The 24,120-nt window shown below is 49.8% G+C and overlaps 1 protein-coding gene across 3 annotated transcripts in view; it reads right to left on the bottom strand.

Moving 5' to 3' along the window:
- The window catches only part of ATP2B2 (ATPase plasma membrane Ca2+ transporting 2), a 353,733-nt gene extending 329,816 nt beyond the window's left edge, over positions 1-23,917 (bottom strand). The window contains exon 1 of one of the 3 annotated variants that reach the window (XM_033437364.2): positions 23,806-23,917. The gene's annotated coding sequence lies outside the window, so the exon portion shown is untranslated. The remainder of the gene's footprint in view (positions 1-23,805) is intronic. The other 2 variants (XM_033437363.2, XM_049716215.1) reach the window with 2 other exon arrangements.
- Positions 23,918-24,120: the final 203 nt, after the last annotated feature.

Below are 24,120 nucleotides of genomic sequence, written 5' to 3'. Positions count from 1 at the left end.
CCAGAAATTCTAGAACCCTCCATACCTAGTCTGAACCTGGTTAAAGAAGGACTGAGGGCAGAAAGCCTCACAGGTCAGCTCGCAATCCCACTGGCTTCAGACAGGACAACCACCGGGTACCCTGCAGGAAGCAGTTTTGCAACTGGGATGAGGACTGGAATGGAAGACCGACCTGTTCTTTGTGTGCGCCTGGTTCCTGGACCGTAGACTGTTAAGTGCTGTGCCCTCTCTATGGAATCTGATATATTAAAAGATGGGGGTACAAAATGAATGTGGTTACTAATAGTGATCAGTCATATGCCCGTCAAGTCTTTGCTGTGTGCACTTCACCTCGTCATTTACCTTCACATTTACTTTAACAACATCCCTGCCAGGTACTGTTATTAGGTCCATATTACAGATGAGAAAACTGAGGCTGAGATAAGTTAAACCACTAAGGGGTAATTCTGGGATTAGAACCCAGCTCTGTGTGGCTGCAGGGCCTGTGCCCTTAACCATGCTTTGTCATCCCAAGGATGATTCAGAAAAAGAGGCGCAGGAGGGCAATACTGAGGAAAGGTACTGCTACTGAATTATGATAGTGGAAAACTTCTTCACGGGCTGGGAAGATGGGAATGGGGTTCAGTGCTGGTTAAACGTGAGTTTTTCTGACTTTATAGCTCTGCCCATTTCTTCATGTGGAATAGAGGTAGGGGGTGCGGTGATTGGATAATATGAACTCCAACCTCAAGCTTCTCTGCCCATCAAAGCAGTCTCCAGGAGAAGCATCAGACTTGCTCCTTCTGGCTGCTACCACTGAGAACATCGCTGCCAACACCCTTTTCCAGGTTGATGATGAATCACCCAAGAAAATGTATCTTTATTTCTCATTTTGACCCGAAGCCTCATCATTAGATTTATAATCTACACTAGACTGTCCTACTGACATTTTGCCCTTTTCAGAAAACTCACCTGCCCTTGCAGTGAGCATGTACTGTCTGCTGAGTCCCAGTCTCCACTAGAGAATGGTTCCTCCCCCATTCCATGGGCTTGGGTGAAGCTGTCAATCACTGTGCCTCCCCGGGCCAATCAGGGAAACCCATCCCTCTATCCACAGTGATTGGTCTAAGGGGAAGGCATGTGACCTAAGTTGGGCCAACCCCAGTCCACCCACAAGATTCACTTTATGAACAAAGGAGGGAGAAGACAATCCTTTGTCTAAGTTTGTAAACTGGCTGGAAGAACCCCGTCAGCCCAGAACTACTGGAAGCCATCTGATCTACCATGAGGAAAGAATGAAGCCAACACTGGAAGCAGAGCTTAGAGAAAAGGAAAACCGAGCCCTCACCATAGGACTTGAGCCTCTGGTTTCAGCTGTACCCGACGCCCTCACACCTGTACTTTGCAGTCATGTGAGCCAATACATTCATTTTTTGCTTAAACTAATTTGTGTTGTGATTTGGCCACTGGCAACTGAAAGATTTCTTTCTATTAAATACCAGCCTCAAAGGATTCATCAATTAATTGCCTCATTCAGCAATGATCTATTTAGTACCTACTCTGGGCCTGGCACTGATATGCCATCTGCCTAAATGGAAATTAGGATAAAGATTTATCATCTTACAATATTTAGAGCAATGGGACCAAGGCTCTAAAGGCAATTTCTAAAGAGAAGCATCCAACGTGCCTGGGTTCAGGTCCAGCTCTTAGGAGCAGGTTTGTAGAAGTGAGGACCTCAGCAGTGACCACAGCAGGGGTCATACTAGCACCAAAGGCTAATGGAATATACGGCAACAAGTTCCCATAGAGATCACTGTCAACTGGATGGCTATTTTACGTGGGACAATGACACAGCCAAGACAGTGGTTGAATTTCTGCTGTTGGGAGTTCATCACGGAAGACAGTTGGTCAGGACAGGGGTTCAGGTCAGAGGGGCAGGGGAAGTGAAGCTAAGCCTGAGAGATCACGAATGTTCACACTTCCGAGGGAATTTCCCAGAAGGTAAATTGAGCTGTAGAGTCACTCAAGACCAGGTGACAAAGTCTCTAAATCCAGACGACACATGACATTCTGCTCCTCTGAAGTTCCTTCCTAGAGCCCACTTCCTCATCTGTAAAATGGGTGTATTAATTTCCTACCATCTAATCCTCAGGGTTTCTGTGAGGATTAGATGAGGCGCTCCATAAATGGCAGGACCCAAGCTCGTTTTCCAGTGGAAGCGGATACTCGATTGAAGGAATAAAATCTGTACTCTGGAGTCAGACCAGGACGTGTGATTGCTGGGACCAGACGGGTTGTGAAGAGGCACAGAAGAAAACAGATTATCTTCAAGAAGGTGGCTGAGCAAGCAGAGGGAAGCTGTGGGTTTTGTAGACATGAGTCTTGAAGAGCAAGCACTGCTTGGCCCCCTGGGGAGACTCCAGCTGCGGTGTCTCCACTTCACTGGGACATTACCAGCCCTCAGCTAACAGTCACCTCACCGCCTGCGAGTGTTTGTATGTATGTGTGTGTGTGTGTGTGTGCGTGCACATGGCCACAGTCTCCTTTGTGCAGTCCTGGCTGAGAAGGTGAGTAGGGGTTACCTGAAGCCACTGTCTGCTTGCTAACGAGTGTGCCTTGGAGCTGCTTCTGCCCTGAAGGGGCACCTTCTCCTAATGTGCACAGAGGTGCCCTCTGGTCTAGTGGTTGGCGTGTGCAGGCACAAGCGCATGCACACACACGTGAGCACATACGTGCACGACAGCTGCAGGTGAGGGACAAATCTTTGACAACCAGAATCCTAATTCCATTCTTCGCTTATTTGTCCTTGAAGCCCCAACTCAAAGGCTTCCCATTTCTAAAGTGAAATTCCTTCTTATACGACATCTTGGATTTTTTTTTTAGCTAAAGACACCAAAGGACAACCTTTCACCAAGCAGGTCCCCTCGGAGCCGGGGTGACTTTGTTCTAATGAGCCACTCATTCTCTAATGGATGAACTGTGAAATGCTGATTCCATCCCTTCCTCCCTCCTGGGTTCCTCATCTCTCTCCCCTCCCTTTTGGATTCCCACTAACCTGGGACCTCACAGTAGCCCCCAGGAGAGCCACGTGGGATGGGAGGCCGAGTTTGTCTAGGCAGAGAGGTCAGTGCCCCTCTGATAAAGGGCGGTCAGGCTTACACATTCTCCACAGAAAAGCCCCGAGACACCAAACTCTGTGCTCGGATTCCTCAAATAGATGCTGGGATTCTGGAGGACAGGGAGTGGGTCTTGGGAGCCCCACGGGAATCTGTGACAGGTGGCCCAAGAGACTAGAACTACGTCTGTTTTTTAAAGTGAGCAATTCTCACGCACTCACTACATCCCAGGGGCTTATTGCATTCTCACCGAATGGTCACAACAACCCTATTTCACAGATAGGAAAACTGAGAGCATTTTCTAAATAGTAGTTCCTATGCCGTCCGAAGAACAAAAGGCTTTAGGCTCGATTCATAGAGACGTCTAGCTCTGGAATGCTGGGGTGGCGCTGGGGTGCGGTGCTGGTGCCACCTAACAGGCTCGCTTTACAGATGGGGAGACTGAGGCCCAGAGAGGAGCCTGGGCTGTTAGAGGGGCACAGATGAGGGGCTGGAACCCTGTCCTCTGAAAGCACACAGAGGACTGAGCATCCCAGGCCACAGCTGATATCGCTGTGCACGGCCCACAGAAGTGGCTCCACGTGGACTCCCCGGCACACACACACCTTAGGAAAAAAAGACCATGGGCTTGGAGACTCAGTTCTGCCTCTTACTGGCAGCCTCGGGTAAACAATCAAACACTCTGCACTCCAGTCTCCTCATGTGTAAAATGGGAACGATACAAATACATTTTCCCTCAAAGCATTGCCATGCGGATTAAGTGAGATAATCCACGTAAAGTGCTCAGTGTGGTGCTCGGCGCGTACTAACTGCTCAAGTATCGTTGACCTGTGTTATCTCAGGGGGCTAAAGAACACTCTTCATGCTTCTGAAACAAAATGAATCGAATAGAAGATGCCTTTCCAACGGCATTTCAGGCCAACACTGTTTTCTTCAGATTAGAAACCCCTGGGAATAAGTTTAGAGGAAATTTGCTCAAATTAGACTTTTCAATCTTAGTGGAAAAACAAAGAATTAGATGATAACATCATGGGAATAAAAAGGGTCACTGGGACTCAAAACATCTGCCAGTTATGAGTTGTGTGGCCTCAGAAATAATAAAAGGGGCTTCCCTGGTGACGCAGTAGTCAGGAATCCACCTGCCAATGCAGGGGACACGGGTTCGAGCCCTGGTCCAGGAGGATCCCACATGTCACGGAGCAACTAGGCCCGTGCACCACAACTACTGAGCCCGCGTGCCTAGAGCCCATGCTCCGCAATGAGAGAAGCCACTGCGATGAGAGAAGCCACCGCAATGAGAAGCCTGCACACTGCAACGAAGAGTAGACCCTGGTAGCTGCAATTAGAGAAAGCCCGTGCCCAGCAACGAAGACCCAATGCGGCCAAAAATAAATAAATTTATAAAAAATAAAATGAAATGTTATTAAAATAAAATAAATGTTTAAAATAAAGACCTATGTTCTTTTAAAATAAAAGAAAGAATATTAATAATGCTCAATAGCCAATATTTACTGAATACTTCCTTTGTGTCAAGCACTTGTTTTGATTTATATATACACCCAAATATATTCATTGTCATCATTCATGTCATATACTCATGAAATTCTCACCATGACCCCTGTCAGGAAGGTATTGGGGTTTTTTCCTGTTTACCTCTCCCAGCCTCAGTTTCTCCGATGGTGAGAGAGGCCAGTGCACGCTGGTCCACCCCATGGGGTTCCCATCCATCCATTCACGTATGCATCTGTCTATCAGGAATACCCAGAAAACAGGCACGTGAGGCTGCTTCTCAGACCCAAAGTCCTAGAATACGACGAGAGTTGGTCGGTGCCGCCAGACGTCAGCCACCTGGAGGAGCTCCAGCCACAGAGGGGCCTGTGGGTAGGACGCCCCAACTCCAAGGTGTGGCACCTGCCCTGAGAGAACCTGTCCTCAACAGCAGTTGACTCCTGAGAGCACAGCTCTAGAATAAGGGGCATGTCTTACTTTTCAACACTCTTCCGCACGTCCTTTGCTTCAAATGCCTACTGTTCAAGATCAGTAGGGAAAACACTTGGTTCAGAAATTAGCCTGAGTCCATTTTAGTTTAGATTTGTTCCTGTTGCTTTGCACCAAATAACCCGAGTCCTCCAAGAAAGCCACCAGAAAAAGAAAATGTGCTCTCAGAGGGGGACGAAGTTGAGGCAAACAGACCTCCACGTTGGCATGATTTATCCCTTGTGAGCCCACCTACACACAACGGGAGCAGCCAAGTCAGCAAAGTAGTTTTACAAAACCCACAAAGTGCTTACGCACCAAAACACAGGCCATTAGTTTCCCCTGGACGTCAGATGGGCAAGATGGAGGCCCTGGCGTGATGAGGATGCAGCAGCGAAAAGAGAAGGGGATGCAGCCCAGAAAGCTGTTCGTGGGGCCCTCAGTTTAAAAAGGCAAAATGGAGGATCATGAGAGCCTCTCCCGTCACTGTTCCAACGTGGAAACCACCTGTGGAGACACTCGTGCTGCCATGACCTGGTGTGAGGGGCTGGGAAGGAGGGCAGGCCGTGACTGGTGGAGGGGATCGACTTTGAGCTCACAGAATTGTTGGTAATTGCAATTAAGTAAGATAAACCCCTCCCAAAATAAGATAACTCAGTGTTCCCCAGATTCAGGGATATCCTGGGCCAGTAAAATTTAAAAAGCAAAACAAAACCAACCAACGAACCAACCAATCAAAAATAACATTAGGTAAATCAATCTAGTGTTACCAAATACAAATATGAAAAGAAAAAGACCTCCTTCTAGCATCAGCATCATCAAAGAAAGTCCATTTTAACACAGAAAGAGTAGGGAGATTGAAATCCCAGGTCAAAAGGGCCTTCTTCTCTCTTACTTTATGGAAAGCTCCCCACCGTCGTCCAATTTGCCTCGGAGCAGAGAACCTTGCTGAGGACCAGCAGTGGCCTCACGTGGTTGCTGGGAAACCACGAAGATGATGTACTTTGCACACAGAGGAAGCCTGGTGGATATTAGTACCCTGCCTTATTTGTCACACTCTGCCGTGCTGTTATGGTATTTGCTGCACATCCTATCCCCCCCACCCCACAAGTGGTGGGCTTTGTGTGGGCAGGACTCAGGTGCTCAACGGAGTAGGTGTTCAATGAGGCTGGAGTGAACAGGAGACGGAAGAACATTCTAGAGAGAGCAGAGGCCAGTCCCAGAGATCATGCAGAGATTAAAACTAAGGGAGGGGGCCAAGTCCCTGCCCATACACACCAATCCACCTCCATCACCCACCACCTACAGAGATTTCTGTCCTCATACTGCAGAGTGGACACAAAGGCTCTGGGGACAAACTGTGGAAATAATGTTCATGTCAAAAGAATGAGAGTCTTCATTTGGAAAGGGCAAAGCAGAAAAGGGACTGGGAGGGAGCTAAGTCATAGCTATGACTGTTCATCATTGGGGACTGACACAGAAGAGGATACACCCCGATTCGTGAATGAGGCCCCTTTAAGATCGATAGGAGGAGCAACGTCCAACCCACAGGGTGAGCCGTCACTACTGCAGAACCTTGTCCCATCATCCTCTGAACAACGGACACTTACTGAGCACTCACACGTGCCAGTATAAGTGATGGACAAACGGATGGACGGATGGTTGGGTGATGGGTGGATGGATGATGGGTGGATAGATAGATAAACGGATGGATGTGTACATGGATGGAGGGATGGATGGATGAACAGATGGATAGATGGATGGATGGATAGATACATACATAAAGATAAACAGACATAGAAATATATATCCCCGTATCTCAATATCTCCTTACAAAAAACAAGGTACTATTTTCTCTATTTTATAGATGAGGAAACTGAGGCTTCCAAAGTTTGTTACTTGCTCTAGTCACTCACTCAAGGTGTTAAGCAATTTTGACTCTCTACCTTTTGATGATTAAACTGTGTGAGGTCGATGCATAAAACTTTTCTCAGAATCACCTCCGGAGACAGAGAAGTGACTTTGCACCTGGAGACAGCAATGCTGTACGGCAAGAAAGAGAAGGGCAGCAAAATCCACTCCTAGAGGGAAATCACTCCCATAGCTATGGGAAAGATGGTCTGATAACTTTCACCTGGCTTTGAATTACAACATACCCAAATCCATTTTAGAAAAGCCTTTGAATCGTGATTTTTAAACTCCATCCATAACCCCCTGTTGAGCTCCTCTCCGTCCACCTGTGACTCCCAAACACCCAAACAGCCTGATGCGAGTCGACAAGTGTTTGCTGAGTCTTCACTGAATCACTGTCCATGGGGAAGGCCCTTTCTGAAGCCCTGCTCCAGGTCTCCACTTCTTCCTAGCAGATGCTTTCCAGTAAAAATGGGAATATTTCTTTAAAAATAAGAATGGAAACAGTACAGGCCTTGGGGTGGGGCTGGGGGGGGTGGATTCTGGCTGAGCCACTTGCTGGCTCTGTGATTTCTGGAAGGTTCCTTAGCTTCCTGGAGGCTCAGGGTCTCATCTGCAAAATGGGGATAGACAGATCTCTACCTCCCAGGACTGTTCATAGGGTGACATTCATAAATAACCACACAGTGGATCATGCCGAGAAGGAAAGCATTCTAGGCTTTGAGTACCATGAGGCAGGCCCTTGGGGCCATCACTTTAAGCCACTCTCCCTTTGCTGCTTCCCAGGCCCCACATGCCCCAGCAGCTACGGGAGGACCAGACCAGCAGGTCCATCTGGCCAGGAGAGGGCTTGGGCCCGTGGCTGCTCCAGCTGTGGTTTTCTGGACCCACCACCAAGGCAGCCCCTCTGTAGATCCCTTGGGCTTTACCCTGACAGCCTTTGCTGTTAGCACCCAACTCACATTTATTTCTCCGGGTCCTCCACGCCAGGTCCTCTACCTAGAGCCTGACACCAACACCAGGAGGGGAAGTGCTCAGGTCTATCCATGACAATGAACTGCCACTCTTCAGAGAACAGCCACACCCAACACAGGTCCATTTCCGTGATGCGTCAGCCCAGTGCCGAGGGCCAGCAGCGGAAGTCACCAGGAGGTCCCCACGGTCTCCCTGTGAATGCACTTAGGAGGTGCTCAGCAACATCTGATAATCAATGAACATTTAATTTCCATTCCTCTGCCCCAGACCTGAACACTGAGGCAGAAGGATGGAGATTTTCCATCCTCCCACGTCTCCAGTGGATGAACCCAGTAATGTTAATTTCCCCAGGATCACACAGCAGCTCACATCTAAATCTCAATAACCTGAGACCACACTCATCCCAGGAAAAGGCTGCAGGGGGGCAATGGTTTTCTTTGTGTATATGAGTCTAACGTCAGTGCAGGAGTCACAGGTGCCGGGAACTTTCCCACAGAGTATCTCCCTTAATCTTCCAACCCCCACTTTACAATTGAGAAAACTAAATCCCAGAGAGGTCATGTGACAGAAAGTGGGAATGTCGAGATTTGAACTCAGGTCATTCTGACCTTAGTCTATTTTACTGGCTGGCTCAGAGAAGGTTTTGATGAATCATATTAAGTTAGGAAGAGAGAGTGGGAATGGAATCAGTCTTTACAGTAGCTCTATTTTCTTTTTATTAATTTAAAATCTGCATATTTTTACAAGATGTACCAACTTGAGGAGCTTGGAATTGGCGAGCAAACAAAACCCAAGCCCACGTGACTTCGATTTCTGCTCAGAGAGCAGACAGAGTTAATACACAGATGCAGGCATTAGGCTCTGCTTTGGCAGAGTGAGCCTAAAATAGCTGCTGTCCTCTTCCCTGCCTCTCTCCCCAACCATCATTCATTAATTTCTGCTTTGTGGGTGCCGAGGCTCATTGGCTGCAGACAAGTCATCTGGCCTTGCAGCTTTTTTCTGCAACTGGGTGATAAATGTTTGAGGGGACCTGGCAGGAAACGGATGATGGGACACATGGAGGTCACGATCACAACGACTGGCTGCCCACATTCCAGGGGATCCCTGGTCTGAACTGATCCCCTCAGTGACCCCGAGAGCACCTTCAGTTTCACTGTCTTGGCTAGCACTTGGAAGGATGGTTTGTGGTCCTCGGGTAGGGACAGGAAGCTGCCCCAGCAAATCGTGTGCTGTGACCCCCCAGGATGGAGATTCCTAGGTGACACTGGGTAAACTGTGTCCGTGCTTCCTCATCCTGAGAATGGCGCTGGGTCGAACCACACGTTCAGGGCCAGCCACGGGCTCAAACCAGGGCCTCAAGACATGTTTGGTGAATGAATGAGTGAGTGAATGAGTGAGCTGGTTTCATCAACCGGTGTCCTCACTGGTCAAGTTATCCCACCACACAAACTGCCACGTGGGTTAAGGGAAGTGAACCCGCTCTTCTCTTACCTTAAAAGCTAAGTGCTGTACGCGTGTTACTTGTGATTGAAAATTCAGCACCTGCCATTAAAGAATCTCAACTCATATCAACCCAGCAATCGTTCCCAAGAGTCTATTTGCCGTTCTGTTCGAAGCCACATGCCGGGCTTATAGAGATGAAGGGACGCAGCAGGCTGCAGAGGCTCTCCCATCCGAGAGGAGCCGCCCCCGTGGACCCCAGGATACACGGTGGGCTCACTAATGGGCTGAGGGGGGAGCAGAGAATAAAGAGCACGTGCCACAGCACCACCACCCCTCCCCCCCCCGCCACTCATGCAAGCTCCAGGGAACGTCTATGTGTCCCATAACGGACTCTTCTGCTTCCAGCCATCTGGCACTGTGTGCCTGAAAACCTACAGGAGGGGCTGGGGCCTGAGATCAGATAGAAAATGTGTGAATGTATGTTTCCCCCAAAACAGGATTAATAGGAGGATTAAATGAGATAATGGCACAGGCATGCCTGACACACTATATCACGAACCACAAAAGGATGACCTCATTCCACAACCAACAGCCAGTGTGGACAAGAAGACCTAAGACTTGACAATCATAGCCTCCTGGGGTTGGGAAATGTGTGAAAGAAAAGTATGCGGTAGCCTCAAGGTCAAGGGTATTTGATCCACACTTTGCAGCTCTTTCGAGGGGTAAAGCCGGTATATCATCACTAAGGACCTCACACTTCCATTGGCCAACCTGTAAAATGGGTACAATTCACTCCTTCCTTCAGCAGATATCTGAGTGCCTCCTATGTGCCAGGCCTGCACAGGCCGGGGTGCAAGGGCAAAACAGCCACAACTCCCTGCCCTCATGGGCCTTCCACTCTGGGTAGGGGGGCCCACTTAACAGCCTGCAAAGTGCACGCCAAAGCTTGGCCCGTCCTTTATTTGACTGTGGTTCTTTGTTCTTTCCTAAATAAATGTCGTACCAAATGCCTGATTCTGCTTCTTGCTCTTTCCTCACGGTGATGTGGTCTGGAGACAGAACCACATGAGTCCACAGAGACTGGGATCCACCTCACCTCTTTGTTTCTGTTACACGAGATTCCTTGGCACAGCTACTCTGAGGTTGAATCAGCTCCCTGTGGTGGGACAGTCAGTAGAATGTGAACCCATACGGGCAGGGGCTTGGACTACTTTGCTCATGGCTATGTCCCCAGAGCCTGCATAGTGCGTGGCTCAGAGTAGGTACTCAATAAATGATTATTAGGTGAAAGGATACATTCAGGTTGTTTCCAGGTCATTTCCAATGCTTTGATATCAAAGAATGTTCGGTGACCATCTGCGTAAGCCTCCTGGTGCACAGGACCATGCTGTACGGCAGATACTAGCATCACTGTGGACTCACCAGGCCAGAGAGCCTGTGTATTTATTTTTAACTTTTATTTGTAAATAATTATAGATTCACAGGGGGGTTGCAAAGAAATGTACAGGGAAGACTCAGACACCCTTCCCCTAGCCTCCCCCAAAGTCAGGATCTTGCATAAACAGAGCACAACGTCAAAACCAAGAAATGGACATTCCACAATCCCCAGAGCTTACTCAGACTGCACCAGTCATACGGGTGTGTATGCGTGCGCGTGCAGCTCTCTGCAATTTTATCATGTGTACCTTTGTGTAAACACCAGCCCCACCAAGACACTCAAGTGCACCAGCCCCGCCAGGCCCTCTCGCACTTCCCCTCTATGCTGCATGCCCCTCTCCCCATCCCTAACCCCTGACAACCGCCAACTTGGTCTCCATCCCTATAATTATGTCATTTCACCCATCTACCTAAATGGAGTTATGTAGCGTGTAAGCCTTTGGGACTGGGCTTTTCCACTCCTTGAGGTTCATCCAGGTGGTTGCATGTATTAATAGTTTATCCACGAGATGCTCATACCACACGGTGTTTAACCTTTACATGTATTTTTAATTCTAAGAAATACAGCCGAGTTGCCCCCTCAAATGGCACGGAAATCCTGATCAGCAGTAGACAGAGCATCTATTTCCCCCACATGCTCACCAACACTGGAGTGCATCAAACTTTTTAATTTTTGCCCGTCTCATGAGTGAAAATTGATCTCACATTATTTGTGGGCATATACTTTCCTGATTCCACAGGTAAGACTCTTGTGGAAAACTCTGTGCACAGCAAGGGACTCCTGAGCATCAGGATGACTGTAAAGAGAGACAACCACCCACCGTTTGACAGCCCAGAGGCCGACGCTGGCGCTGGCATGTGTGCAGACTGAAGGCGTTGACGGCCCCAGTTAGAGGCCTGCCTGGATCCCAGCCCTCGCCAGTGCGACTCTGCCATCAAGAGGTGTCATCATATTTCGCCAACCCCTGAATCTGGGGTGACTTCTAACTTGCTTCGGCCAACGGAAGTGACACTGTGCCGATTCTGAGCCCAGGTCTCAAGAGCCCTTGGGTGCCTCTGCTGCCTCTCACAGCCCTGCCAACACCACACGGACAGACCCAGGCACGCTGCTGGAGGAAGAGACACGGCACAGGTCAGAGCCGAGCCGTCCCGTGGAGACTGTCCTAGGCCAGCCCAGAGCCAGCCCACCCCCACAGCTGTGAAAGAGCCTGCCAGGATCACAGAGCTGCCCATCTGACCGACAGCAGACCACAGACATGCGAGGGAACCCAGTACGAGCCATTCAGCTGACGTGTAGATTCATCAACAATAATACAAACCAACTGCTTCAAGACACAGGAGTTTGAGGCAGTTTGTTACACAGCAACAGCGAACTGATACAACAGTGCCGGAGAAATCTCCAGCCAGACACAGCTCCCTGGGCACGGGGACAACTGCACAAGATAGATTTGAAGGAGCCTCTGGCAAATGAAGATTCGTACATCTCTGTTCCAATACACAAAAGTCCCAGGCAAGTTCCCCCGCTCAATCTCCAGCCCCTGGCCACCCACTCTGAGTAAGGAACTTTAACAACTCTGTCAAAGACAGCTGCCGTCTTAACATGACAGCGGGTGAGAAACCCAAAGTGGTGAAACTGCCTCTTCCCCAGTCTCACCGTAGGAGACAAGGGTGTTTACAGTTAAAAATACTCTTTCCCCTCCTCTCAAACATGGAAACTGTCCAGGGTCAGCCTCCCACACACTTCCACTCAATTTCTGACTCTGGTTATAAAACCTTGTGCCCAAAAATAGATTTCAAGGGGATTTCATAGACATGTTCTCAGGCATAACTGCAGTGTTCCTGCAAACTTTGGAGAAATTCAATTTCGGTCTTTGAACACAGGCTCTTCAATGCCCTGCCCCCCAGGTTTTAAACATCGGGAAGAGTTGTGATTGATTTCTCTTTCTCTCTGGTTCTCCCACAACGCGGGCAGGTGTCAGACACAGCTGTTCTCAACGTGCTTCTGCCTGTTTGGTTTCAGCAGTTTGCCTCTGCCCACCTCTAAATTGCCCGCCTCCGGTTTGCACACCTGCCTGGTCCTTGCTGGCTGCTGGCCTGCTCTGGCTCCTCTTTGCTCTTCCTTCTAACCACTGCCCTTCCCTTCCTTTGCTTTCCCAGAACAAAGGCATCCCCGACACCCCCTCACTCCATTCTGATCCCTTTTGTCATCGCAGCCTCCCCCTTTCACCTCACACAAGTATGGCTTTTGGAACAAGGAGGATGCTAGAATTCGACTGGCCCACCCCCTTAGTTTGCAGATGAAGCCTGGAGAGCCGGGCTGGTGGGGTATGCAGTCAAGGTCAGATGTGGAGGTGGTGACAAAGGCAGAGCTGGAACACAGTACCCCTCACCAAGGGAGTCACCTCTAGATGGGATTATCCACCAAGTCCTAAACCAACAGCAACCACAATGTTGATAATTGTAATAGCTCCACTTATTAAATTCTTCTTATGTGCCAGGCACTGGACGCATACTTAATTATTATCATCATTTTATAGATGGAGAAACTGAGGTAAGGAGAAGGGAAATGTCCTGTCAAGGTCACAGCTGTTAACTGGCAGATCAGGGATGTGAAGTCAGGTTCGACGCTGAAGACCGTGGCGCCTCAGGCCCACCCTGAATCCTGTCATAAACACCTCTTCCACTGAGATGTTTCTCCCCCTGTCTGCACGGCACCAAGCTTCTCGAGGCCCTCCTGCCAGTTTCCAGGCTCCCCTATCCCATTCATTCCACCACCTGCTGGTCTTAGGTGGGCCCTCGAAGGCCATCCGGCCCTTTTGCAGAACGGAGCCAGCTTTTCAGAACAGCTCTGCTTTCTCAGCCAAACTCCACCACTTCCTGGCTCTGTGATGTTGGACAAGCAAACTCACCCGCTGAGCCTCAGCTTCCCTGTCTACAAAATGGGGATAAAATGATCCACTTCATAGAGACACAGGAAAGATATGACAAAATAAGTACAAGTACGATGCCCAGCACATAGTAGGCCCTCAGGAGTAAGTCCCCTTCAGGCCTAGTGGGTGCCTTCACTGCCTCATATCCACCACACTCACACCCACTCTCTGAGCACACTGTGTTTTTCTCCACCACCCACCTCTGCCCTTCACAGCATCTGGTCCCTAACGGGCCTCGTCCTACTTTTCTGGGCACCTATGGAGGCATTTACCTTCTATGACACGTCCGGTCAGTGCCACAGTCCAGGACCCAATTCTACACATTGTTTAGGTTCTAGTGTTTCCCCTACAACCAAATTACAACATCTCTGAGGACAAAGCCATTCCTATACTTTCCGAAATGCCTAAACCACCCCGTGCCCCGATCGACAGAGCACTGGCATTGCTGGTGCACAGAGAATCCTAAAATGTCAGGGTTCAATGGAGTCTCCAGAAACACCTACTGATTCATTTCATTCATTCCTTCAACCAATATTTTGCTCAATATCCACCACGTGCTAAGCCCTGTGCTAGCCTGTAGAGGACACAGGAAGGAGTAAGTCTCAATTCCCTGACCTCTCACACCTCCCAGCCTAGCAGAGGAGCCAGGAGTGTGAGCACAGCTGGGCAGACCCTGGGGACTGCCTCCCCAGTGGCCATTCCCGTCCTGGCTGGCAGAGCCCTGACTGTGTTGGGTGTCTACCTGTGCTCCCAACTGATGCAGAGATAAGTCCTTTAAAGCCCTTAGTCACATTCCCTTGGCAGTGATTGGTTTAGGCATGGCCACGTGACCCAATTGTAGCCAATGAGACAGAAGGGTTGGCGTGGGGGTGGGGGTGGGGTGGGGGTGGGGGCTTCTGGGAAAGAATTCCTCCTGATAAAAGACACACAGAGATGCCTCTGCCCTTTGTCCCCTGGATGCTGTGGCATCTGCAGGGCATGCTCGGGACAGAGGAATCCTTTTGGATGATGACGGCAGAGGAGAAGGACAGAAAGACTGTGGGTTTTGATGGCATGGCGTGATCTGCTGAATTAACCGACTCCAGAGCTTTTGATCATGTGAGATAAGAAAGGGTCATATTGTTTGTCAGTTGAGTCAGGGGATCCAATTCACTGAAGCCATAAGCAGACTCCCTGGTTCAACAGTGAAAACACAAGAGTTAACACTCTGGCGATGGCCTGCAGGACATCCTTCTGAGCCCTGAGCAGCTCTGCCTTGCTTTCGGGCGTGGGTGAGGGGCTGCGAGGAAAAGCTTCACAAAGAAGTCGCCGACAATCAGTCTTCCTTTTCAAGAGTGAGAAAGAGCTGGCCTGTCAGCCAAGGTGGCATCTGTCCAGATGGGAGGCATGAGCTAGCCCAGGGTGTGTGCAGAGGAAAGGTCTGGACTCTGCAGGAGCCCACACACTGCAGATGGAGACAACAGCTCCTTGGCCACGTGCTCTCCAGGCCTCACTTTGTTTCTCTGTAAAACGGGGACAGAGACCTTCCTTGCACGGTGGTGGTGAGGCTCTAATGGACCGTGCATATGAACACGCTTGTAATTATCTGGCTCTGTGTAAATCTTAACTGCCATCACAGTTAGCCTTTGCCTTGGGAATGGCTCACCCGAAACCGGGACTGGAGGCCTCTAAAACCAGCCCCCTCCTTGCCCTCCCCATCTGTTCCACTCTCTCCAGCCTTCCAGACCAGCCACCACCTCCCTTTCATCTCCCTCCTCCTTCAGACCCTTTGCAGGCTGCCCTTCTGCCAGAAGGGACTGCTCTACCTGATCATACCACGGCTCTCGTCTCTGTTTTCAACCCAAACAGTTTTGCCTGATTCAGCAACTTCACTTCTAGGAATGTGTCCTCAGCAGATGCCTGGACACATGCCCAGGGGTCCAAAGACAAGACATTCATCACGGTGTCATCCATAATGGCACAATTCAGGAGAAAACCTAAGTGCCCATCAGGAAAGGATGCATTAAATAAATTGTGGCAGAGCCACTTATAAGAGACAAGGCAGAGGCATATTTATTGATATTTAAGATGTCCATACTCTATTACGGAGTGAGAGAAGATACAGAAAAAAGCAATATCTATCTATTTACCTATCAATCACAGACAAATGTCTGGAAGGACATCTGACAAATGTTAATGGAGGTTAGCTCTGTTTTACGGCATTTCATTTAAGTTTTACTTCATTTATACTTTCCAATACTGTTTATAATTATATAATCATTATGTAACATGTCTATAATTTGGGGGGGGGGAGGGAGCTACTTTTATTTTTTATTTATTTATTTTTTTTTGCGGTACGCAGGCCTCTCACTGTTGTGGCCTCTCCCATTGCGGAGCACAGGCTCCGGACGCGCAGGCTCAGCGGCCATGGCTCACGGGCCCAGCCGCTCCGCGGCACGTGGGATCTTCCCGGACCGGGGCACGAACCCGTGTCCCCTGCATCGGCAGACGGACTCTCAACCACTGCGCCACCAGGGAAGCCCCTACTTTTATTTTTAAAAGGGAAAAAGAAATAGAGAATTGCAGCCAAGATCCACCTTCTTTGGACAATCTCACCTAAAGTCAAATGTGAGGGGATTCAAAAGTTTACGCTAGTTCTGCTGACCTGAAACCTCAGCCATGATACCTCACCTCTACGTGGAAGCTCCCCAGTGTGGTGAGCTTGCTACTGTGCCAGGCCAAGCCCTAATGGCTAAAATCCTCTCTCACATTGAACAGCAATCTCACTCTCAGTCCTAATTCTGGTCTTCTGTGTCTCTCAGGACAAACCAAATGTCCCCCTCTCCCCCCATGCACTTGTCACCCTCCACAGCCACTCATCAAGTGACATGATTTCCTGGGGGATGCCCCATTCTAGGCAGAGCATGGGCAAAGGCCTGGAGATGTGCAAGTACGTGGCCCCTTTCGAGGATGCCGAGGACTTGTCAGGCAGAGCATGGACCACGTGGGACAGAAGCAGATGAGGCTGGGGTGAAATTGGTAAGGTCCACATATTCTGTGCTAGGGAGACTGGCCTTCGCCTCACAGAGCAGTGGTTCTCACACGTTTTGTCTTCACAGCACCTTCAAACACTACACAATTTTTGGCATTACGTGTGAAGGAATTAAAAGACAAACATATCTTTAAACAAGCTGTCATTATTTTAACTCACGCCTTGCCCGTATCAGACAGGACGGGCCAGGTTGTGCTGCAGTAACAAGCAAGAGCAAAGTGTCCGTGACTTAAAGCAAAGGCTCCCTTCTCACTGATGCTGCATGTCCATCACGGTCTGGCCGAGGGCTCTGCTCTGCGTCACCCTCGCTCAGGAATCAGGCTGGGGGAGGCTCTGTCTCCATGCTGCCTCGGTTGCCAAGGGAGGAAAAGGGGGCAGTAGCTAACAGCATGCTGGGTGTTAAAGTTTCCATCCAGGGGTGACACGTGTCACTTTTCAAAGTTCACTGGCCAAAGCAAGACACACAGCTATAACCGATATCAAAACAGGCAAGGAAGTTCCACTTACCATGCACCTAGAAAGTAAGGAGCTGGAAATATTTCCATAGCACTAATGACTAATTCAATTAATACATTACAAAGAAGAGAGAAGAGGAAGGGTTGGGGAGGAGGAAGAAGACAGCAAAGGAGGGAGATGATATTTACGGTCCAGGTTTTTTGCTAAACACTCTACAAATCTTAATTCTTAAAACAATCCCATGCACTACTTTTATTCTCCTCTCTTACTGCTGAGGAAACGGGCACAGAGAAGTTAAGCCCCTTGCCCAAAGTCACACAGCTAGTTAAAGGTCTGTCCAGAATTTGTTCCTAGGCACTCTTAACTACTGTGATGTTACCAAACAGTCAAATGTGAATCAGTGCCGATAAAAACACGTGGTCACTTCGGAATTCAGCTGGTTGCCCTTTGCACTGATTTGCTGAGCGAGAACTCCCTTGGCCTCCTGTTCTTGATCTACTGCTGATGACAACGTTTGGGGGATTCATTCAACGTGGCATCTCTCTCCAATGCCGGTTCATCACACTCTGTGCCTTTTCTATCCCACCTACGTACTGGACCTTCTTTACACCCCCAGCCTTCACAGCTCACCCAGTTTCCTCAAATAGCATCAAAAGCACGTTTTTTGAAGTTCCTCACACATCGATGGCCCACTTGTGAGTTGTGGACAGCCATCACTGCTTAGGCAAGGGGGCCTCGTCCCAGGATTCTGTTATTGTTGTTGGGTGGGGGGCAGTGACTATTTGTGTTTTATAAGAAATCCATTCATCCAACACATTTATTAGGCACCTACTATGTGCCAGGGCCTGAGGATGCAAAGTTAAAAATAAAAGACCCAGTCTGTGCCACCTCTGAGAAGCACAGTGACAAGGGGGCAACGGTTACTGAGGCTGTTTCCCCTTTCTGGGTACCGCCCTCTTCCCCTCACATCCTCCCCTACCAGGGCCTGACATATCACTCCTCTCCAACCTCCCAACACCATGAAACCAGGAAGTATCGGTTAGCAACATCTTCATACCAGTGGGCTTCCAGCTACCGGAGCAGGTGCCACACTGTAAGGCCAGCTTGGAACTTGGAAACCCGAGGACGGGGTTTGAGATCTGGCTTCATCAATGAGTAACCACCTTATGGGGAAAGGAAGCTGGTATTTATAGAGCCATATTACGGGCTTGCTGTGAAGAAGACTGAAAGACACAAAGATACGTGAAAAGTTATGTAAGTTACAAGATGATGATGGTGGTTAACAGTAATACCTGTGTGCCAGGCACTGTTCTAAGAATCACTTATCTTAATTCCTCTTATTCCTCACAAAAGCACCCATGAGGTAGGCATGGTATCCTGTTTTACAGATAAGGAAACAGAGAGCTGAAGCCCCTCACTCACCCAGGATCACAGAGGCAGGATTAGAAAGTGATGGCACAAGGACTGCGGGGCAAGCAGGCTGGCTCACACAGAGATGCTACCGTGTACACTTTGGGCTGTTTTCTCTCTAAATGTGGATTGATTTTCTCTCTAGATGTGGATTGAACAGTAGTTGTTTGCTCCTTCTAAAGAACTTTCGATTCTTCAGAACTGGTATTAATCTTGGGGGCGAGAGGAGTTCCTTCTTGGCCCAAATCATAAACATTCACTCACTCTGGTTCATTGTTGTTGCGCATTGAGTTGTGTCCTCCCCAAAGATACGCTGGAGTCCTAACCCTGGCACCTGTAAACGTGACCTTATTTGGAAATAGGGTCTTTGCAGATGTGATCAAGTTTAGATGAGGTCATCCTCAATGAGGGTGGGCTCTATTCTAAAATGACTGTTGTCCTTATAAGGAGAGAGAGATTTGAAAATAGAGACAGACAGAGGCCGGGCAGCTGTGTGAAGACAGAGGCAGAAATTGGAGTCATGTAGTTCCAGGCTAAGGGACAACAAAGACTGGCAACCATCAGAAGCTTCCCTACAGGTTTCAGAAGGAGTGCGGCCCTGCTGACCCCTTGATTTCAGACTACTAGCCTCCAGAACTGAGAGAGAATAGATTTCTGTTGTTTCAAGTGTCCCGGTTTGTGCTAATTTGTTATGGCAGCCCTAGGAAACTGATACAATAGTGTATTGAGCACCTACTGCTACAGGCACCCTGGGGATATGACGGTAAGTGAGACAGGAACTCAGACCCTACCATGTTCAGTTTGGTGGATCTGGCTTAGTCCTAACTCTACTCTAGGAAGAAATAAACAATAACAAGTAGTAGTTCAAGTGGCAGGAGACATGAATTCTAGGTCTAGTTCAGACTCCTCAAAATGCTGTGTGACCCTGAAGAAGTCACTTTCCCTCTCTGGACCTATCTTTTCACTTTTTCTGTGAAATCAAGGAGTTGGCCCAGATACTCTTCAAGGGCTATCCTAGCTCTACAGTTCTATGACCTGCTGGGGTGAGGACAGGTGGGAAGGGGCAGAGAAAGCATGGACAGTCTCCCATGCTCCTGTCCGCCACCTCCGTTATGGAGCTCATGTGCTCTGCCTGCCCTAATCACCCCAGGGCCAGATACCAGACAACTAGGGACAGTCCCTATGCCCCAGAGCTCGCTGAAATTATTCTAACTAGCCCAACCTAAACCTGCTTACCTTGCCTCTCCTGTTCCTTTCCGTGGAAACCACAATAAAGGCTGCTGTGGGTGTTTTTTCCTCTGCTCCCTCGGCCTCCTGACTGACCCTGGTGCTTCCCTGTCTGGCCTCCCATGGCGTGCTGTGCCCCCTCCTCTTGGGAACCGTGAGTCACAAGCTGTCTTTTCAATGGCAGTCATCTCCTGATCTATTGGCCTTACCACACCTGAATCATATAAAATCTACATTTTCAAACAGGGATGATATTGCCTACCGCATAGGATTGTCATGAAGAATAAGGTAGATAAACATGGAAAATGGTCTCACACAGCATCTGGCATATGGCAGGGGCTTTAGAAATGTTACTTTCTTTTCTCTCTCCCTTAGCTCTATCTTTTCCCCTCTGTCTTCCTACCCCCATCTCTCTCTTCCTCTCTCCCTCCCATGACTGGCTATATAATTTGTGGGACCCAATGCAAAATGAAAATTTGGGGTCCCCTGTTCAAAAAGTATTAAGAATTTCAATATGGCAACCACAGAGAATTAAATCAAGTGTAGGGCCATTCTCACACAGGGCCCCGCCTCACTCACAGGTCACATGCCCACGGAGCTGGCCCTGCTCCTTCCTCCTTCCCTGTCTTCCATCAAGTTCTCTTCTGCTTCTCAAATCTTTCAAGCCTGATTTTCCAATCTCAAGGCCCCAATTTGATCCCCTTTGTTCTTGTTCTCTACTAATGGATTCAAATTTTCAGATAACATACAGCTAATAATTCCACTTCATTGGTGGGGATAGGAAAGGAGGCCAGTCTGAATTAATGAAAAGTCTAAGAAATAAGACTTTACTATAGAAATACCATTTTATTATTGATATTTGCAGATTTATATTGTGACAGAGGTGACATGGAGAGGAGGGAGGAGAAGAGGAAGTTAGAGTTTGGGGATGTGATTTAACAAATAGAAAAGATTTAACTTGTAATGAGCACATTCCTTATTTGAAAATGATGCTACTAAACACTCTCTCCCTTAAGTAGGTTAATATTTCTCTTGTCAGCAATCACTTTGCCTGGTGAAACATTTTTACTGCTGCAGATGATGGTAAAATTCTTCTGCAGTGATTCTATGTAACGAAACAATCTCCCTGAAATTGTTCCATAGTACAGGTCAGGTTATAAATTCTTTTCAAAGGGAAATCTAGTACAACAAATTCTCTCTACACCCTGCTTCTAGAACAGTCACATCTTCAGAGCATCCTTCTAAAATTCCACAGCACGCCAGTCTCGGACTTAATCTTCACTGGCTCTGCTGTTTCAGCTCTAACTCTCGTCCTGTCACAGTTAGACCCAGACCTATCTTGGGGTGGTAGCTCCAGTTTACATAACCCACACCTCCAAGCCTTAGCAACCTGGGCCTGGATGCCCTCCTCTCAACTGTATAGTCTATCAAAATCCTAACTCATGTTTCAAGGTCCAGCTCAAAGGTCCTCTCCTCCAGGAAGCTGCCTCTGACTTTTCCAGGCAGAACCTGTGCCTCCGTCTGCCCCCCGCGGCACATCTATTACAGCATCTGTGTTCCTAACAGTCGTTTGTGAGCCTCTTTGAGAGAGAGTGAGAGCGCCCGTGGGCCCTGGGTCTTGTCCATCTCTGGGGAGGCAGGGCGACCCAGCAGTTAAGTAGCAGAGGTGGTCCCAGCCCCACCACTAACCAGCTGCATGCAGATGGTAACAGCAGCTTCACAGCCCCAGGAGGATTAAATCAAATGATAACCTGAAAGTGCTTAACAGAGCCTGGCAGAAAGCAAGCTTAAAAAACACTAACAGTTCTCCGCGAACACTGATGTATAAACACGAGGTCACAGGATGGCCACGCATCCCAGTTTGGCTGGACAGTCCTGGTTCATGTCTGTGGTCCTGGTGTTATTATTAATAATGCCCGCTCTTGTTCTCAAAAGTATCTCGGTTTGGATGGCGAATTATATGGTCACCCTAGACAGCTGGGACCAGATCTGTTTTATTTACCAGTGTCTCCCTGGCACATCAAACAGTGCTTAGCACATATTAAGTGTTTAATAAAAATTTATCAAATGAATGAATGTGTCTCCAGGGCCCAGCAGGTACCTGGCACCTGGTAGGAGCTTTATAACTACAAGACATGGCTGATTTCACAGTATTTCCAAGCACCTCTTGACTCAGAGAAGGCATGAATCAAGGCTTGGAGAATGAATGAATGAATGAATGAGTTCCCCCTGCCCCATCTCCTCTGTTGTCAGTAGTACCTTTGAGAGAAGGAATGACATCTCACAGAGGTAGGGAGAAGAGTGGGTCAGATGGGGAAGGTGAGGCTGATGCTCCCCCATGAGACTGTGGGGAGGAGGGGGGAGTCTTCCTGGGGCCGCAGCAAGGTCCTCTCTTCATTTCCCAGCTAGAAATTAGGGATTGTTCTCCCCATGGAAGCAGCAAGAAACCACAGCCTACATTAGCCGAACCCGTAGGTCCAGAGGGCGCTTGAGGGTCTGGGACCCTTGCCACCACTGAACATTCCGTACAGGGCACAGGGGTTCAGGGTTTCAGCAGATGCTGCTCCCCAGCAGCCCACATAGCCACAGGGGAGAACCCACCTAAGTCTAGGTGTCAGAAGCAGAAGGGAGAGGATGGGAATGGTTTCTTCCCTTCCAGGCCCAGAAAGGAAATTTCACATGTTGGTAGCCAAAAATTTTTGCACACAGACCGTGTACTAGGCATGACTGTAAGAACTTTAAGAATATTAACCCAGCCATCAAAACAGCCCTGTGAGGTAGCTACCCCCATTTTACACACGGGAAAAGTGAGTCAGAAGGGAAATGACTTGTCAGAGGTCACACAGCTAGTAAGAGACAGAGCCCAAATCCCCCAGGTGTAGGAACCAAACAGGAGTCCTCTCCATCCCTCCCCAACCCCCTATAAGAAAGCCCAGTTCTTGCTCCTTCTTGGGGTTGGCTGTGTGACCTTGAGGCTGGCTCACCCTCTCTGGGCCTCACTTCCCTTTTCAAAGACTTACGATCCAGGATACTAAGACACACCCGATAGCCAGACATAGTTTCTCCAGAGACCACAGCGCTTCAGAGTGACCAGGCCCTGGGGTGAGTCCAGGTGTGCAGGTACATACTGCCCCACTTTGGGGCCCTAGGGGGTACCTGCCTGAGCCCACTTTCTCAAGGACCCTTTGAAGCTGGGCTGAAAAATCAAGCTTCGGATCTGAGAGTCCAACCGAGTGTGCGACTTTGGAGCTCTTGTGTCACCAGGTAGGGGACTCCTGGTGCTTGAGGAAGGGTTGCGGTCAGGGAGAGGGGCGTCAGGAAAAGGCAATGCCGAAGATGCAGAGAGCACCAGGCAGAGGGTCCTGCAGCGCTCCAGCCCTTAGAAGCCTGGAAACCGCCTTTGCGGAGGGGAGAAGCCCCCAGCCCCGGGTCAACGTCCATAGCTCTGCTCACGTCCCTAGACTGCAGGAATCGGGGCCTGGAGAAAGGGGGCCCCCCAATACTGGGGGGGAAGACAGGCAGAGAAGTCAGAGCCAGCTGGGAAGGAAGAAATTGGGGGGGTTCTAGCGCCCTGAACGCCCCCCCACCCCCGCTCAGGGGCTGTTCGGAGCCCCTGAAAGTTTGCGCGCGGCAGGCACACGGCGCGCCCCCTCCCCGCGCCCGCAGGCGCCGGGTCCACAGGCGCCCACCCCAGCCCGCCCCGCCCGCGCCTGGTGCCCGCTCAAGGTCACCGCTGACAAGGCGCCTGCCTCCGCGGGGCGAGGGGACCCAGGACGCGCTCCGGCTCGGGCTCTCGCCCGGTAGGGGTCCCGGGGCCGAGCGCCCGTGGAAGGGAAGCCGGCCAGGAGGGAGATAGAGACCGAGGAAGAGGGGAGGAGGCCCAGAGCCCCGGGCCCGGCCGCCCCTGCCTCACCTGCGCCGGCTCCGCGAATGAGATGCTGCTGCTGCCGCTGCCGCTGCCGCTGCCGCTGCCGTCGCCACTGGTGCGCGCCCGGCCCGGCCCGGCCCGGCCCGGCCCCGCTGAGGCTGCGGCTCCTGTGCCGCGGCTGCCCCGCGCTCGCCTCGCCCCGCGGCCCCGCCGCCGCCCGCCTGCCTCCCTCCCTCCGCCGTCGCCTCTGCCACCGCTGCACTGCGCTCTGCCCGCCTCCCTCCCTTCCTCCTCCCCTCCCGCTCCCTCCTCCCCCGCTCGCTCCCCCTCGGCCCTCCCCAAACTCTGCACGGAGAGCGC

This window comes from Orcinus orca, chromosome 10 (assembly GCF_937001465.1).
Source record: "Orcinus orca chromosome 10, mOrcOrc1.1, whole genome shotgun sequence".
NCBI lineage: Eukaryota > Metazoa > Chordata > Mammalia > Artiodactyla > Delphinidae > Orcinus > Orcinus orca.
Note: the sequence above shows the minus strand (reverse complement) of the source record. Positions and strands in the feature narration are given on the sequence as shown.